The sequence below is a fragment of the Eurosta solidaginis genome, chromosome 3 (genome assembly GCF_040869045.1).
Source record: "Eurosta solidaginis isolate ZX-2024a chromosome 3, ASM4086904v1, whole genome shotgun sequence".
NCBI lineage: Eukaryota > Metazoa > Arthropoda > Insecta > Diptera > Tephritidae > Eurosta > Eurosta solidaginis.
The window spans coordinates 178,576,954-178,595,193 of record NC_090321.1 but is presented as its reverse complement, the minus strand read 5'-3'; the positions used below and the strand labels follow the sequence as shown (position 1 = coordinate 178,595,193).

The 18,240-nt window shown below is 36.2% G+C and overlaps 1 protein-coding gene across 6 annotated transcripts in view; it reads left to right on the top strand.

Moving 5' to 3' along the window:
• The window catches only part of shn (schnurri), a 283,143-nt gene that overhangs the window by 221,573 nt on the left and 43,330 nt on the right, over positions 1-18,240 (top strand). The window lies entirely within an intron of this gene.

The following is an 18,240-nucleotide window of genomic DNA, read 5'->3' as shown; positions in this document are numbered from 1 at the left end:
ATCTAGAAATTTCCGAAACATTGTCGTAATGATTTGAGGATTGTCCCGACATAATCCCAAATTTACCTAGTATATAGCGAATATAAAAGCAATGCAATAATAATCCAAAAATTATGACGAAATGATCCAGAAATACTGACTTATTTTGTTTTGTTGATTTTCCGACAGGGTGGATAAATGATGTATATTGGAACGATTTTCCGTTATGCCTTGTCAAATTTGGTTTCGAGAAATAGTTTAACTAATGCCAAAATGAGTCTGAAATTATGGCTTAATCGATACCGAAACTATCTCGATAATTGCGAGTTAATCCAGGTATTTTACCTGATAAACATAGTTGCGAAATAGTCCCGAAATGGTGCCGAAGTAATCCCAGCATTTTTCCTAATTCAATAATGAAATTATTTCGAAACAGTTCCGATGGTCCAGATAGAATCTTAGAGTTATCCCGGAGATAGTTCCAAAATAGTCCTGAAATGAGCCTGAAATAGTCCCGAAATTACTTCCTAATCAATAGCGAAATTATCCCGAGACTGTCGCGATGATCTATACAAAATCTAGTAATTACCCCGGAGATAGCCCGAAATAATTAACAAATTATTCCTTAATTAATGCCGAAATTATACCGAAACTGTTCCGAATGATCTAAAAATGTGACGATATCTTAAAGGGCTTTAGGTAGCCCGAAAGAAACCCCATTAGTAGTGCTACCTCTTCCAAAATTTGATATGACTTCATCTATATGACATATGACCCATGACCTGCCACTGCCCACTTTTCCAAAACGATTAGACCGTTATTTATATTACACGTATTTTGGGTCAAGGTCTACATATGTACTTAAATTTACAACAGTCATTAAAATAAATAAAAATAGCTATCTTCAAGGGCGAGGGGTCTCTCCAAAAAAAATATAGCCAGTAAATCATTCCAGGTGATTGACAAATTACGTTACAATTTGATAAACAATCAATTAGAAAATGCAAAAAAAATTCGCAAAAATAAAAAACCCGCACCCGAGAGTTTACCTATACATTAGGGTAGGACATAAAAAAAATGCAAAAAAAAAAAAAACAAAATCAAAGTAAATTCTTAAGTGCTTATAACTTTTAAGATTAACGTTTATTGGGCTACAAAACTGCATACTCAAAAAAAATTCTAAAAAATTTCAAATTTTAGTACAGACTTTCCAAATTTTCTAAATTTTTCGAAACCATTACTTAAACGACATACGACATTACTAACGAAACTTAAAAAATGAGGAATATTATTCAAGAAATTTGCTAATAATAGCCACTGCTATTTTCATGTTCGCATCTGTATTCGCAATCTGCCTCACATTCTTGCTCACACCCACGCAAATACCCACAGCATGACTTGCCATCTTGCCGCCTCATTCAATGCCAACAATCGGTTCAAAATACTTGTTGTTTTCATAACCCCTATACATATACATAAATACACACACGCGCATACACTTGAAGTCAAAAATTATCAACGATTCATTTGTTTATTTAGTGTTTAGCATGTATTAACAAAAAAAAAATATAATAACAGCACTCAAAACGCTAGAAAATAGCACAAATACGTATAGAGCTTCACTAAAATTTAGCAAACAAATAAATAAAGCATCTGTTTATTAATTATAACGAAATTGAAAATCTGTTACGTCAATATGTGGGAATTTCCATAGACCATTTTCTTTGTAAAAATATTTTATAAATGAAAATTTATTATAAATAACTCGCTGAAATACTGCAGATATAGATACATATTTACATTTTGTATAGCTAGTAAAATATTTATTTATTATTATTATTTTTATGATGCGAGCTTTTAGATTTTCCTATGGCAGCTGTGATAATTCTTCGATGTGGCCGCGTCGCTTATTTTGTGTGGAATTTGACTTCTATATTAAGAAAAATGTGTATGTACGTAAGAAATTACACCGCTTATTTTGTTTATTCTAAAAAGTTTACGTTTTGGAAAACCCTTGCCAATTTTTGAAAGGTGGAAGGTGAAATGTATTTGAAGGTTACGGTTTTATTAGTGTAAAAATATTATCATGGCCGAGTGATAAAAAAAAGTTTCTAGAACTGAATTTCATCTCGTATCTTGTTGCTGTTGCAGACGTAAAAACACTGCGCGAATGCTTAAGGGGGTGTTGCGGATGTAGGCAGTGTATTTATGGATATGAACTCAGAACTCCCCACTATTGAGATCACGTGATACTAGCCCGGCTTCATCAGAGCGATTTTTTTTACCCTTCGAACCCTAGGGTCTGTAGATTTTAGTCGCCTCTTAAGACATGCATGACTAGCGCTAGAATATTCTAAGTCCCCTTACACGTTGGTGTAGGTCTAGTGTCTTCTAGTAAACTAATACCTAATAAATAACAGAATGATAAGAACCAAACTAAGTTTAGGGGCAGCGGGTAGAACTCTATAACAATGTGAGTGCGATATTCTTGTATAACTAGCATTACTCCCATTTTAGTCATTGAACTGCCATTACATCCCCTGCTAAAGTTACTTATTTGTGAGGTGCCTTAATGTGGCGAGCGCAGGATATGAACACAAAATGCGCTTAATCATATCTTTCTGCAGCACACACTTCCTACATCCAGTGACGAAGCTTTATTTATAAGCATTTTACGCCAGAAGGCAGTGCGCCGTAAGAGCGGACATGATGAGCGTACGGTCATTTCGTAAAAGTAACTAGTTTAGTTTCGAGTGACTTGCACGTGTTCTTTAACAATTCGAAGACCGCGTTTCGTCTAGCCCGCTTGACATGACGTAAGATGCCCAGGAATGTATATCTCTTAGCGCCCTCTGGTTCCACATTACAATTGAAGAGATGGTTGGTGTCATGTGGGGACACATTTTGGACACATTGATTTTGGATAGGTAAGAGTTTAACCTGTTACAGTACCCAGATAGAAGAGCTGGAGTGACGCGCTTTTCCCTAGGAGAGTTCCTCTTCTGCGAGTTTTGGGTATTGCTCTTTAAGAACTTGATTCGCCGGGCAATTCCTAACATAGAGGTCCGACGCCTGTTTGCGGATATCACTGAGGACCTGCTTGTGCTTTTCTGCTTCATACGGCTCTGTTCTCAGGTGCCGTATTTCCTCATAATGCTTACAGAGATGACCACTTAAGCCCATGGGAAGTGTAGCCTCAGCAATCAGATGTCTGTTAGATTGCTTAGGTTTCTTTAGGCTTGCCGATCATATAGGGAATGCGCAGCATGGAATCGGCCGGCCAATTGCTTTGTAAGTGGTAATGAGTCTTTCTTTGTCTTTACCCCAAGTGCCGCCGGCAAGAGATATGAAGATTTTATTACGGCTTTGGATTTTAAGAACAATTGTGGTGGCATGTTCTTGAAAATATATATCCTGATCGCACGTCACACACAAGATTTTTTGTGTAAGACAGTCGGTAGCGTAATGCCATCGACGTGGATGATTCATATGTTCGACATTTGGCGCGTCCATGTTGTAAATAAAGTCGCCGATGATTTGGTAGGTGACAATGTCCGGTTTCGCGAGGCGAAGAAACTGGAGAGATCAGGGAGATAGCTGTTTATTTTGTTACAAAGCTCATCGATTTGTGGGCCAGGGCCTGTGGCCATTATTGTGCAATTATCGGCGTAGAAAACGATAGTGACTCCTTCTGGTGAAGGTAGCTTCGATATGTAGAAGTTAAACAGAAGTGTGGATAGGACACCACCCTGTGGTACCCCTTGTTTAATTCTTCTGAGTTTTGATCAAACGTCGGCAAAATGCAGATGTGTTAGTGAGAGCGCGATAATCGCGCACATTACTTGATGCATCGGCTTGCGTAGTTCATTCGCTTATTAGCAGGCAACAAGACAAGGTCCTTTGTTATTATATTTTTAATGAGCCCAATGGCAAGCAAAAGGTTTATACAATTATATAGATCGTATTTGCGCAAAAGGGTTGGTCAACATTAAATATTTTTCGCTTGCGCGCATTGAAAAAACTAACAAACGATATTTGCTTGCTAATAACATTCGTCAACATAGCGAGCGACTAACACAATCGATGTTACTGAGCCAAATGCTCAGAGACAACTAAACTAAAGAGAATAAGAATACGTATGAATTGAGTGTGCACAATTGTGCCACTATTTGCCGATGTCTGGTTTAGATATTATGTTCCTGAATTGCACCGATGCCTGCCGACCAAACAAATAATTTGCGGTCCACCTAAGCGCAACCTCATCCTGCGCGCTTATGTCTTAATTTAAAAACAACTTCCTTCAACAGTTTTAAGGTCACGCTAGTCGCAAGTAATCGATTTAACCCATCCCGCTGAATCTAACGATGGTAGCCATTCGTGATCATGATACTAGTCATCACTCTTTCTACAGATCTCCATCATTCGGTAGACATCTGCTCATGCGGCTTGCTCCAAAACATTAGTGTTACATTCAGGGGCTACTTCGTCACACCGTTCATCTTCTCGGGGACCGCCCGAGTCGTAGCATTAGCTTCCTTTAGATTCTTCAAAGTAAGTCACCTCCCTATAGCACATCAACGGCGCCTTTTCTTGGTACACTATCACCCCTTCGCTCCCTTTAGTACTTTGCAGCTTTGAAGGTATATAATTATTTGACATTAAGACTGCCCCTTCGTTCTGCCTTGCAGATTTTTACATGCGAATTTGGTCATTGTGGTGACTTGAGTCAAAGTTTTCGGACATCGTCATTTGCCTTCCCCCTTTCGGCTCTTAAAATCAGGCTTCAGTCACCTTCAGCCGATTTCACCTTCTTCATTGCTTTAGAGGCTGTTTCCTCTCCAATCCGGTTTTCTAGTGAGAATCTTTCGCGCACTACCTTCGACCTCTGTCTCGTTCTTGTTTCAACTATTTTTCTTCGTCCGGGCTGGTAAGCTGCTCCATAACTGAGCTGATAACGCTGACTGCACGCTTGCTACGCCATTTTCTCTCACCTCATCCCTTTCGTGCATGAAATTTTTGGAGTTAGTCCCTGGGAGCCCAGCGGTTTAATATTAATAACCTCTTCCAGAGTCGGACCGGTATCGAAAATACTCCATTCAAATACATCCGAATATTATCATCCAATAACGCTTGCATTTCCAGCTTTGCTAAAAAACGACAACATGTGTAGGAAGAAAAAAAAGAAAAGCAACAGTAACAAAATCAAGCTCAGTCACAGATATATGCACTTAAATATCATACATATGTATCTACTCACTTATGATATGTATATACATACAATTGTATGAAGATGCAAGTGCGACCATCTTAAACGCGTTTCAACGAATAAGCAAAACAAAAACGATTAATAGTCAGATAAGTAAATATAAATACACCCACTAACATAAATACATGTTCATATGTATGTATCTCAGCTTGATTCATATTTCTACCACAGCAATTTATACCTAAACGGCTACCCCAAAAGCCCGTAACCCGCTTATAATTACTTACGCTCTAGCATGCCCTCTATCGAGCTCTCCCTCTCGCTTACTCATGTCACTTGCGGGCATTGTTAATTACTTATGTATATACATACATGTATAGGTATACATATATGTATGAATGTACCACTCGCTACCTCTGTGTATTTTATATGTACATACATATATGCACACTCATCGCTATTTGATGCCTCACCAACTTGAATAGTCTGTTTTTACGCGATCGTTATATTGAGGGTTTCCTCGTTTCTGGTGAATCGTAGTCAACCATTAAATGCATGCTAATAACACACAATGAAAGAAACAGCACAGCAGCAAAGCTACAAAAAAGTGTAAGAAAAATGTTAACAAAAGCGAATAATATCAGCGCAAACGCACAAACACACTTTTATATTTATAGGTATATGTACATACATATATATGTGCTCACTGAATAGCGTAAACATTTAACGCAACGCTGAGCGCTCTTCATACCAGTTGATTCGTTTTGTTTATTTTTCTCTATTTTTTTGTTTACTTTGCCGGGGCAACCACGTCCGCTTGGTAGCCACTGCCAACTGCCCTACCACCTTCTCCCTGCACTCGTCGTGCCATGCTTAAAAAGCTTGTCCAGCGTAATGCCACAATACATACACACACACACACACACACACTTGCAGTCATTTAACAGGTCGTGCACTATCAGTTACTCGTTCACTTACTGACTCACTCACTCGCTCGCTAATTTGCGCGCTGGTTGTCTGGCCATTAGCCCGATCGCCGACATCATCGTATAATTGTTGTTTCGTTTGTTAGTGAGTGGCACCCAGAGCGTACGTTTTCAACGTGTTCGATTTTTTGTTTTTTGTTGTGGCCTGATGTGGTAATTACCAACTTCATTATTTGGAAGGAAGGAAGTTCATAATAATGATAATGATGTTATGACGTCGTTTTGTTGTTAAGCTTACATATTTTTGTTGTTTTTGTTGTACATTTTGCAATGCTGTAATGCTGCCTTAAATTTTTTATTTTTAACTGTTTTTTGCAAACAATTTTTGCCGTTTCTCTTCACATAGCTAAGCAAGCTATAATTTGATTTTGTTTTTTTTTTCGCTTAGCTTTTTATTACTGTTGTTCGTTTGGTTATCTATTGTGGGTTTTCTTGTTGTTAAATTGTTTTCTTTTGAACTTCGCATGTATAAAATGGATGACGCGTCAGCGCTTTTAAGTGCTTCTCAAGTTGAAATCTATACAAAAATATTTGATTGAGTGGCTCTTCTCCAAATGCTCGTGGCTGCTCTCTCAGCGTATCGGTGTTTGTATTAACATACAGACATACATACATATATACATATACATACTTATTATGTTCGACTTAATTTGCTTTTGTAGCCGATATTTTTTTTATCAAGAAAGTCAGGCGACATCTACTTTAATTTGCAATCATCATAAATCAATAAAAATGGAAGAGGAATAAACCGCACCAGATTTTTATTGAATATGATTGTTAAAAATTCATTTTACTTAGCAAAAAGACTTATTCAACTACGCTGAATTTGATTTTCCACTTCTTTGTATTTACTTTATACATATTCAGCCCAATTCTAAACGAAAATTCCGTGCGAGTTTTTTCCCTTCTCCCATTCCTCGTATTCTAAATAAAAATTCCTTGTGAGTTTTTTCACTTCTCCCTTTCCTCCTATTCTGAACAATGTTCGAAAAAGCGGAAACCGGTTATGGGAGAAAAGTAGGTATTCACCCCTATTCTGCATTTCGATTACGTTCCCGTTCTACGCTCCGCTTCAATCGAAGTTTGGTATTCTGCATTACGACGGAATCGTAAAGAGAAGAGGAAGAGCAAATGATTTTTCGAAATCAGCTGTTGGTACGGAATGTGTAAACATTGGAACAAAATAAATTAAAGAAAATTTGTAAAAAACACTGAAAAACGGTTATATTTTATTATCCACGCCATTTTGTACAAAAAAAAGCAATAGAATATATTGCCGCAGTGTTATATTTTTTTGAGTGAAGTTCTTTCATAATTGTAAGTGTGTTTTTGTCGTTCTTTTGGCCAATTCCCTGCCGTGGCCACCAAGTTTTGTTAAAACGGATTCCTGCACGAATATAGTTGACATTTTCTGAATTTTAAGGATGCTAATTTCATTGCCCTGGCCTAAAATACTTTATAAAGGTTTATTTATTCTTTCCGCAAGGATTGTTTACGTTTTCGCTTCACCTTCCTCTACGCCGGCAGCTTGCTTTGGCATATAACTGGACCCAACGAACAGACACAAATTATAGCTGTCTATTATAATGGAATCAATAGCCGCGGCATTATTTATGGAGTTGGAAAGCAACGCATACGAAAATTGCCAAGCGAGAATGGAAAGGCAAATATTGCGAGCTTTGTGTAATCCATTTGAGATGAGTGACGAATTGTAAGAAATTGAACTTAAAAGTGGTAAAGTTTAATGACTTATTTTCTTATTTAGGTTCAAAAAAACTTTCGACTTAACAAAGATGCTTTCAAGTATGTGTTAGATACTTTTGCGGGGCAAATACGTCCAAGGACCTCGACATCGACATGTTGTTTTTGACCTGGAAATATATAAAAAACAATCGTCATCAAGCCTTCTACGTTTCTTAACAAGTTTTACTTACATTTTTGTTAAAATTCTGTTATAAATTAATAAAAAAATTAAAAAAAAATATTTTTCCGCCAACTAATTTGCAACTTAGAAAAACGGAACTACGATCGAAATGCAGAATACAAAAAATCGAACGATTCGAAGTTGGATCGAAAGAGATTGGAACACAGAATACCAAAATTGCCAAATCGAAAAAATTCCAATCCAAGTCGAAATGCAGAATAGGGCTGATTATGAATGTGAGGGAGATTTCTCTACCATTTCATAGGAGTTTTTTCACTAGTTAAATTAAAGGGAATGCATCAAAATAGTTAAAGGAAATTGGTTCTTTTAAGAAAGAACACTTATTTGAACAAACTTGGTATTTACATTATACCCCAATATTCTCACTGTTAATACAACAACAACAACCACAATATTTATTTTAAGTCGAAAAGTATATCATAAGCAACGGTAGAGCTCTTGGTATACATATTTAATGCAGCCATCCAGAAATTGTGCAAGGATTTTTTAATAAGGTTTAAATAGATTTTGGCATATGAAGAAGTAGGAATTCAACTCAACTTGGCCGCCAGAAAATTGCTTTGCTGAACGAAAGCCGGCAACTCCGGCAGATTTGTGTTATGCGGCTGTCTTCTTCTTATGTTCCGCTGTTGATGTTGCTGTGGCACCAATTCATTATTAATTTCAGTGAATACCACATGAAGTGCAATTAATACTGTGCATTGTTTATATTTTATTTCTTAATTTCCAACAAATTTGCAACAATAATTAAACTTTTCAATCTTTTAAACAAAATAAGAAATGTGCAACGAAATTTCAATTGACAAAACAGCTGACTTCGAAAATTCGAAATTCCTGTTCCCCAATTATTGTTCTCCCTAGGAGAACAGAATTGGAGGAATTTTTCCGCGGGAATAAAAAAATCCGCGAGAACAAAATTCCGCGAGAATATTTAGAATTGGTCTGATTATATTTGTATAGCTCAATAACAGTATAGACTCGCTGAATACAGCAAACGTTAAGCTGAATAGAATAAAAATGCAAAATAAATCATACGTACTTGCTTTTCTTTGAGCATGATTGATACAACGTGGTGTGATGGTAGCGTGCTCCGCCTACCACACCGTATGCCCTGTGTTCACACCCCGGGCAAAGCAACATCAAAATTTTAGAAATAAGGTTTTTCAATCAGTGTTTGGCAAACGCTCCGGGTGTATTTTTGCCATGAAAAGCTCTCAGTGAAAACTCATCTGCCTTGCAGATGCCGTTCGGAGTCGGCTTAAAACATGTAGGTCCCGTCCGGCCAATTTGTAGGGAAAATCAAGAGGAGCACGACGCAAATTGGAAGAGAAGCTCGGCCTTAGATCTCTTCGGAGGTTATCGCGCCTTAAATTTATTTTATTTTTATATTTAAAGTAAGCAAAGGAGCTGATTCAGCTGTGCTGAATTCGATTTCTCACTGCTTTGTATTTACTTTTGTTTATCCCAAGAACAGTATAGACTTGCTGAATGTGGAAATAGTTAAGCTCAATAGAATACAAGTGCAAGATAAGTATTTCATACATGCAAACTAGCAAAGAGACTGATTCAGCTGCGCCGAATTAGATTTTCACTAGTTGGTGTTTACTTTGCATGGTTCTATTGCAATTTGACAACATTTTAAATTTTATAAATGCAAAAAAAGTTCAGCTGTATAGTAAATATCCCGTATTTTGTTTACTTGGTGTATTCTTTTGAGGATATACCCACTCTCAAACTAATTATCTTAATTCACCTCAATTAAATTCGAATTTTAGGCAAAGCCCTCAAACTATTTAGTAAATACTTATTTAGTTGACTTATACAGCTGCGCTGATTTTAATTTTTTCCCTGCTTGGTGCTTACATTATAAGATTTTATTATAGTCCCGTAACAATATAGACTTAGCTGAATTGTAAAAATATCGAGTCTTGTATCTTCTGATGTGATATTTACTCTAAGGTAGTAATTTTCGGCTCAGCTGAATTAAAATTTGTGCAAAAGTAAGTTCAACTCTTCAAACATTTAAGGCATTTGCGCTATTTGAACTTAACTCGACTATTGATTATCGCGCTGAATCTCATTGTGAAATGGCTTTTATTCCTAGAATAGAAATGAAATACTATATTCATAATTGAAATGGTTATCAATTTTTATTGAAATATGTTCATATTTTTTTTTTTTTTTTTTTTTTTTTGGAAAACTAGAGCAATACGTCTTTGTTAGATTGCGAAAAGCAGCTAAATAGCTTAAAAGCTTCATTTAATTTCTAACCAAACCTATAAATTAAGCTTAAACGAACTTAACTTAATCCGCGCTGAGTTTTTAATTTAATTTTGTATCAATCAAACGTTGTAAAATTTAGAGTTTCGAGGAAACTTAGTAACTTGCGAAATGACAAAACGCATCTACAGAGTACTCTACGTTAGTAAATCTTAAGTTAAAAAAAAAACTGAGCTTAATTGTTATTCAGTACCTGCTGAATTGTCTTCTAAATGGCTAAAACTAAATTTAAACGAATTACTTATAAATTTTATTGCTATTCAGCTTTGCTGAATTTATTAAACTGTTTATTCATGACAAATACAATTAGAAAGAATTATAGTGCTGTTTTTGAAGGAAAAACAAAGCTGAATTGCTATCCATGTGTGCTGAAATTATTATTTCTTTTTAATATACGCCTATAATATCTTGATAAAAAATCGCAGCTGAATAAGCGTATATCTTTATGGTATCAAGTCGAAGTTAGACAAAGCTAAGCTGAATACGAGTAAATGATAACAAATAGCATACAGGAACAAATAAAATTTGGACTTTGGAAATTGTTAACTACGTATAATTCTTTCATTAAGTTTGCTTGGCAGTATACTCAGTTCCTTCTTTTATAATTTTCTATTTTTTGCCCTTCTTACTTCTTCCTTCACGCTACACTCAAAGTCTTTCAATTTCAATTTTACGTTCCGTTCATACACCCAAGTAATTGTGCAATATTTTAATGCAATTTTTATTTTTTTACTATGCAAACGCCACTAGTGCCCCGCCCCCAAACCACCGCGTGGTCCGCAGTAATTAACACTTCTGCATCAGCAATAAACTATTAACTTTTTTTACTTTGCCGCTAGAGTAGCTGCCTTTCGTCATATTTCACTTCACTTCGTTTTGTGTTATACAAACAAAAAATGCATGAAAATTAAAGAAAAAAGCAAAAATTAAAAAAAAACTATTAAATAAGCAAAACCATATGCACTGCGTCCCTTTCAAAACGGCCAAATAAGCAGACAACGAGCGTATCAAGTAGCAGCGGTCAGCGAATTAATAAGCAAATTGGACTTTGTGTGTGGTTGCTGTTTTGTTTTCTTGGTGGTGAACTTTTTGTTTTAAATTTTTTTTGTTCTCTTTGTTGTTTCGCAGCTCAATCGGTTGTAGTTGTTCTTTTTTTGTTTTTTGTAGGTTTTTTTGTCATGCAATTTTTTTCTTGTTATTGTCGTGTGATTTTTGCTTATTGCTTCAAAAAATTGTTTATTGTTGTTGGTCATTTATCGGTGCTTGATTTGCGCGTTAAAACTGATTTTAATTTACAACGCTTATGTGGAAATAAGTATTTATGTACTTGTGAAGCATTTGTAAGTAAATATATATCTATGGCGCTATTTATTTGTTCTTGTCTTACTTTGCTGTTAATAATGTAGCTCATACGCCATGTCGTACCAAGTTGGAATTGCTGTTTGGACACAAGAATATTGCAAAAAAAGGGTGGTTATCAACCAATCTTTTCCCAGTTATTAATGTTAAGGCTATGTTTATGTTCGAGCGTAATCGCATCGCGCGATGCGACAAGAAATGCTCCATCGCTTGTTACATTTTCGCTAGCGTTATCGCTGGCGATTGAGTGTTTCTAGTAGAGCGAAATCGCAAGCAATGGAATGCTCAACAATATAACTCAACATCTTTTTATTCACGTTGTGGCAGTGTAGAGAAAGTAACATGCGTACATTAACTCGTAAAATTTTATTATTAGAAAATAGCTCTTTGTTACGAAAAAAATATTTAAAAAGTATACATAAGAAAAAAAATCAAGTGCATCCAATCGCCAAAGAAAGAAAATATTGTAGTGAATTCCATAATTTACATTCAAAGCCTTTAAAACCGCATTCTTTTTCTACATCCTCCCAAGCTTTTTAATTATATTGCGATTGTGGTAATCTTCATAACGCAAATTCCACAAACACTGCTTGTCACGTACCAGGGATGGGCGTTATCAATAAATTTGAATAACGATTGACGAAAAAATAAAAAATTAATTTTTACTCATTATTCAAGAAAACTTGAGCATTGTGGAATAATGAATAAAATTTTATCGTTATTCAAAATATCTTGAGTCATAATAATCGGTCATTCTTATTTTAGTAAATTTTGAGAAAAGAGTTGAGTTATTATTCCTTATTTAAAAAATATGGAATAACAATAAAATTCCAATTTTTATTCAGTTATTCAAAAATAAAAAAATAAACCCTCGAGATGCCCTGAAAATATACCCGTATGCGCAACCAGTGCGCGTGTAGTTCTGAAGCTTCTAAGTGTAATATTGAGATGAATTTGGGGAGTATTCCCAGGGTTTTGGGGTAATTTCGGGGATCCTCCCGGGGTATTTCGCGGTTCATTTTGGGGTAATTTCGGGACTCCCTCAGAGTTCTCCCGGGGTGTTTTGGGGGTAGTTCGGGATCTTTTTGGGGACTCCCTTGGGGTCCTCCCGGGGTCTTTTAGGGATCGTTCCGGGATGTTTTTGGGCAGTCCCACTGTCATTCCGGGATCTTTTTGGGGACTCTTTCGGGGTCATTCTGGGATCTTATTGGGAACTTATTTAAAGTTGAGGATTGCGAAAAATGGGCAGCTATTGCAGCTGTAATCCATCCGCAATTCAAAACTTAGTTGATAGGTTGCCTCTCAACCGAAGCACAGAAAAGAATTAGCTGCCCATTTTCCGCAATCCTCAACTTTAAATAGGTCCCCAAAAAGATCCCGGAGTGACCCCCAAATGACCCCGAGGGAGTCCCCAAAACCATCCCGGAATGACCCCGAAATGACCCCTAGGGAGTCCCCAAACCATCTCGGAATGACCCCGAAGGAGTCCTCAAAAAGATCCCGGAATGACCCAAATGACACCGAGGGAGTCCCCAAAACCATCCCGGAATGACCGCCAAATGACTCCGAGGGAGTCTCCAAAAAGATCCCGAAATGACCCCATATGACCCCCAGGAGTCCCCAAAACTATCCCGGAATGACCCACAAATGACCCCGAGGGAGTTCCCAAAACCATCCCGGAATGACCCCCAAATGACCCCGAGGGAGTACCCAAAAGCATACCGGAATGACCCCCCAGTGACCCCGAGGGAGTCCCCAAAACCATACCTGTCACGTACGCTTTCAATAAAAACATCCAAAAACAGCAAATTTTCGTCGCTTTTGTCGCTTGTAATCGCTTAATTCGCTTTACGCTAAATCGCTTTTGTCGTCCATATGCCCTAATATAATTTATCGCTAACAGCGATTCTCCTCGCATCGCGCGATGAGATTACGCTCGACCAGAAACGTAGCCTAAGGGCTATGTCTGTCTTTGTCGATATATTCCCTCAGTAGTTCTATCTGTAGGGGTGATATAAAGTTAACGGTCATAGTGTCAATTTACCTTCTGACTACTTCAAATGGCCACAAAGCTAATTGAAGCTATGACCATACGAAATGGCCAGTAAGTCAACACTTTTGTTTTTTCAAATGCCCATAAGGTAAATTTTTTTCCACGCCCTCACATATTAAAATGATAATAACTTTAGAGTTACAGTTATGAGAAGAGAAATATTTCCTTTTTTCATATTTTAGGAAACAGTGGTTCTTTCCTGCATTTTGATCCCATTCTCATAAAAAACCGACCTTATGAGGAAAATTTGGTTATTTGAAGTGGTCATAACGTGAATTGATCTTTTATTCGTTGACCTTGTGTCACCCTGCCCAAAAATCTAGATAACTTTACCAAATTTTGTACACTGGCTTATATTCATTCAGCATACTTTGGCTTTGATAAGGGTCGAATTCGGATTAAAACCGCCCCTACTCTTTCGATATCGAAAATTACGTAGACTCGAAAAATTAGACAATTCATTAACAAATATTGATCCAGTTGTAAAACTTGGCCAACGGATGAATTTTACGTCCACTGGTGAGAAATTTAGTGAAATTTTTGAAATGGGCATTCCACCACTCATATTTGATAGAGGAGCATTTAAAAGTTTTGCAACCGTTTATCAAAAGCCGTTAAAGATGTGATGTTGAAATTGGTCTAGGGCATTACCATAGCAAAATTTCTTTTACGACGATAATTATTTGCGGTAAAAAAGGCGAAATCGGTTGAGTACGTCTGAGAAATGACTTGGAAATTATACAAATTTAAAACTATCAACATTATTCCTTATAGCCACTTCTGAGGATATCAACAAACATTTTAGATTGGTTTGGGTATGCCATGGCGCATGAGTAACAAAAAAGTTTAAATAAGACAGAACAGAAAGAAAATGAAGATAAATCAAGTGCACAAATAAAACTTCACGTCATTCTTCTGCTAATTAAGCAGGTTTTTTACTTTCTTTTTTATCATGTACTATAGTTGCACCCGCGAGCTATTAAAAACTGAATTCTTTAAATGTTTATATGCAGCACACCCTCGGTTTTTTTTTTAATGCATTGATCAAATTCCTCGAACAACAAATAATTATTTAAAGGAAGAATCCTCTTTAAGTGTTATGATCTAGAGATTCTGGGTCTAATTTATTACACCCACAGAACACCAAGTTATTTTTTTTAGCTTATAGTTAATTTAAAAACTCTGAGTTAAAAAGATTACTTGCCGTTCTGCCAACGCGCCTTAATTCTGTTTTTTTTTTTAGGAATAATACAAAAATTACCGGCGTACAATAAAATAACAAATATTTATGATAAAAGTGTCCATTTGTTAAGTTAGGTTGAACTGGCTGGTCCGTAATATAAGGTCGAGCTTCTCTTCCAATTTGCGTCGTGCTCATTTTAGTTGTTTCTACAAATTGGCGGGATGGAACCTAGTTGTTTTATGCCGATTCCGAACGGCATCTGCAAGGCAGATGAGTTCTCACTGAGAGATTTCCGTGGCAGAAATACACTCGGAGTGCTTGCCAAACACTGACGAGGGGCAACCCCGATAAAACATTTTTTTTTTCTAATTGAAAAACTCGTTTCTAAAATTTTGATGTTGCTTTGCCCGGGACGTGAACCCAGGATCTTCGGTGTGGTAAGCGGAGCACGCACCTCGGTCGCCAGTAAGTACCTATATATATTTATTAAGACATTTGAAAGTCTACACACCGTCAATTCTCATTTCAAATGCTTTTACTTACCAACGGGGTATTAAATACACTTTATACTATATATAAAGTTTATAGGCACCATGAACATATGTTTAGATGAACGCACACTTTATCACACACATGCATACATACATATATAATGCATATTAATACATGTTCCATGCACAAGCAAACATAAATACATAATTATTTACGAGTCACTCTAGGGCGCTCCCGGCATATAACAACGGCGCGGTAATGGTGGGGCGCGCAGCATTCAACCGGCTGAACGTCTCACCAACTGGTTTACTAGTTGATTACCTACACGATGTGAATGCCTTCGCGGTAACCGAATGTATTTTTTGTATAATAAGCCGTTTATGAGCAAGCTGAAATGCGCTGTTCAACCCACTACACACCACCCCCCTCTCCCTCCCCCCGATCAGCATCAATGCTTATTTTTTTTTATTTACATCGTCGTAGCTGAGCCGGTGAGTAAGTGTGAACTTTTTCTGATAGCAATAATAGGCGAAGACAGCAACGTAGACGTCGATGGCGTTAACAATAATAACGATCTTAAAATTTTTTTATTATAGTCTCTGTAGTTGTTTTTATGTGCATTTACAAAACCTAGCTTTTTCATTATATGCTGTCTGCGCCCCCGCGCGCTCCAAACTCCTTCACTGCACAACGTAAATACATATGTACGTACATCAGAGATACTTGAAGTTTCTGGATGGTCTGTTATTTGAAAGAACTTGTTGCTCTAGCTTTATATGCATGTATGTGTCTATGTTTTTATGCATGTTTACGTTCGTGTGGCTGCCTCTTTAACGTCATCTGCTGTTTATTGCTGTTTTTATTTCCTTCACATATGATGACTCTCTTGATTGTTCGTTTGCTCTGGTGTCGTATATTTATGGGTATGTATGTGAGTAAGTGCACAAGTGCTTATATACCTACAAATGTATGATGTTATTTATTGTATTCGTTCACAGTGTGGGACAAGAAAAATGATACGTGTCTATTATTTGTTGTTAGAACATTTAATGAATAGTTCTTTTTAAAGGAAAGCTGGGAAAATGATTGGTTAACAAATGAAGATATTTAAATTCAAGTGAAAACGAACGTTATATGTGACCTGGAATCATGAAACGACCCTATTGTGCGAAAATACCGTTCTTCACTCTTTAGTGATTTTTATAGGAAATTTAACGCTCTTCCCAATGGAACAGGTTTCTATCTTTCTTAGTTTTTTCACAAATCGCATTTAAAGCCAAATTGGACCAGAAATACGATTTTTTTAAATATTTCGATCCATGCTCCACCTATCGGAGTTTTCTTTTCTTATTATTGCATTGTCATCGGGTTCTGAACTATATTCCAAGTTTCAAGCTTGTAGCTTATCGGGAAGTTAATTAAATTTTAATTACAAAATTAGTTCACAACGGCCACCCGCAAAGTCAAGCTAAACAAAAACGTTAAACTCGTTTTTCTCGAAAACTTGCTGTCACACAATAGGGTCGTTTCATGATTCCAGTTCACATATACCAAATTGTAAACGTTTATTAAAATAAATAAATTTTGCTTATTTGTATCATATTTATATTTTCATATAATTATACTTCTGTGAAACAAATATCGAAGGTTATACTAAGTAAAGATCAGTAAATCACTTCTCAAAAAAAATAAGACGATGTGCTTAATCGTAATTCCACAGTAAATTTTTCAGAACTATTGTGAAAATATAGATGTGGTTCTCAACCGATTTCGCCCATTAGAACACAAAGACTTATAGTTATAAAAGATACATTTGTGTTAAATTTAGTTATATAAAATTAAGTTTTGGCCATTAATAGGATTAAACATTTTTGAGACCAAAAAAGGGAGCGAAGCCACGCCCATTTACGAAATATTTACAATTTTCTACAAAGCTTTGCAATATCACTACTGAGGAGACATTTTATAATCATCATTTAGTTACATACCATAAAGTTATAGCAAATTTTGTTAAGGGTGGGTCCTTCAAAAAAAATTTTTTAGAAAGGGAAGAGGGGGGGGGGGGGGAGTGGTCGTTAAACCCATTTTGCTAATTTTAATACAATAGGTTGTAAAAACGTCACTGCACAATTTCAACATGATAATTTCTAGTGCTTTTTATTTACAGCTTGCAAGATTTTAAAATTTTTTTTAAATCCGGGCGCTGCCACACCCATTTTTCAAAATTTTAATAAAAATTCAATTTGTGTTAGTTTGGCAAAGTCAAGCTTCTCGAAATTCACGCTGATTTCGGGGTTTTTTCAGAAGAGTGACAATTATGCAAATCAGCGAAAGCAAGTAAATCAAAAGAGTAACTGATAAGGTTTGATAATAATTTGGTGCAATTTTTTCTTTTTTTTATTGAAATAGTTTTTTGCTAACTATACATAATTTGGTTAAATTAAAATAAAAACAAAATAATAGCAATTTGACGGTGCTTATTGGCAGTAACTGTCCATCCACATGCGCCTACTTTCATACTTATCGTCATATGTTTGCTTGTTTGCTTTTATTATTATTATTTTCGTCTTTGTTGGGTTTCGTTTATGTTTTATAAACAGCAGTTTTTTCTTATATTTTTATTTATTTTTTATTTCTTCATATCTTCAACACAGCTGCTCTGCTGCCTTCCTCGTGCACTCATAATACATCACTCATTTATTTAATACACACACATTAATATACACATTTGCCTCTGTTTCTTTTGCGATTGTGATT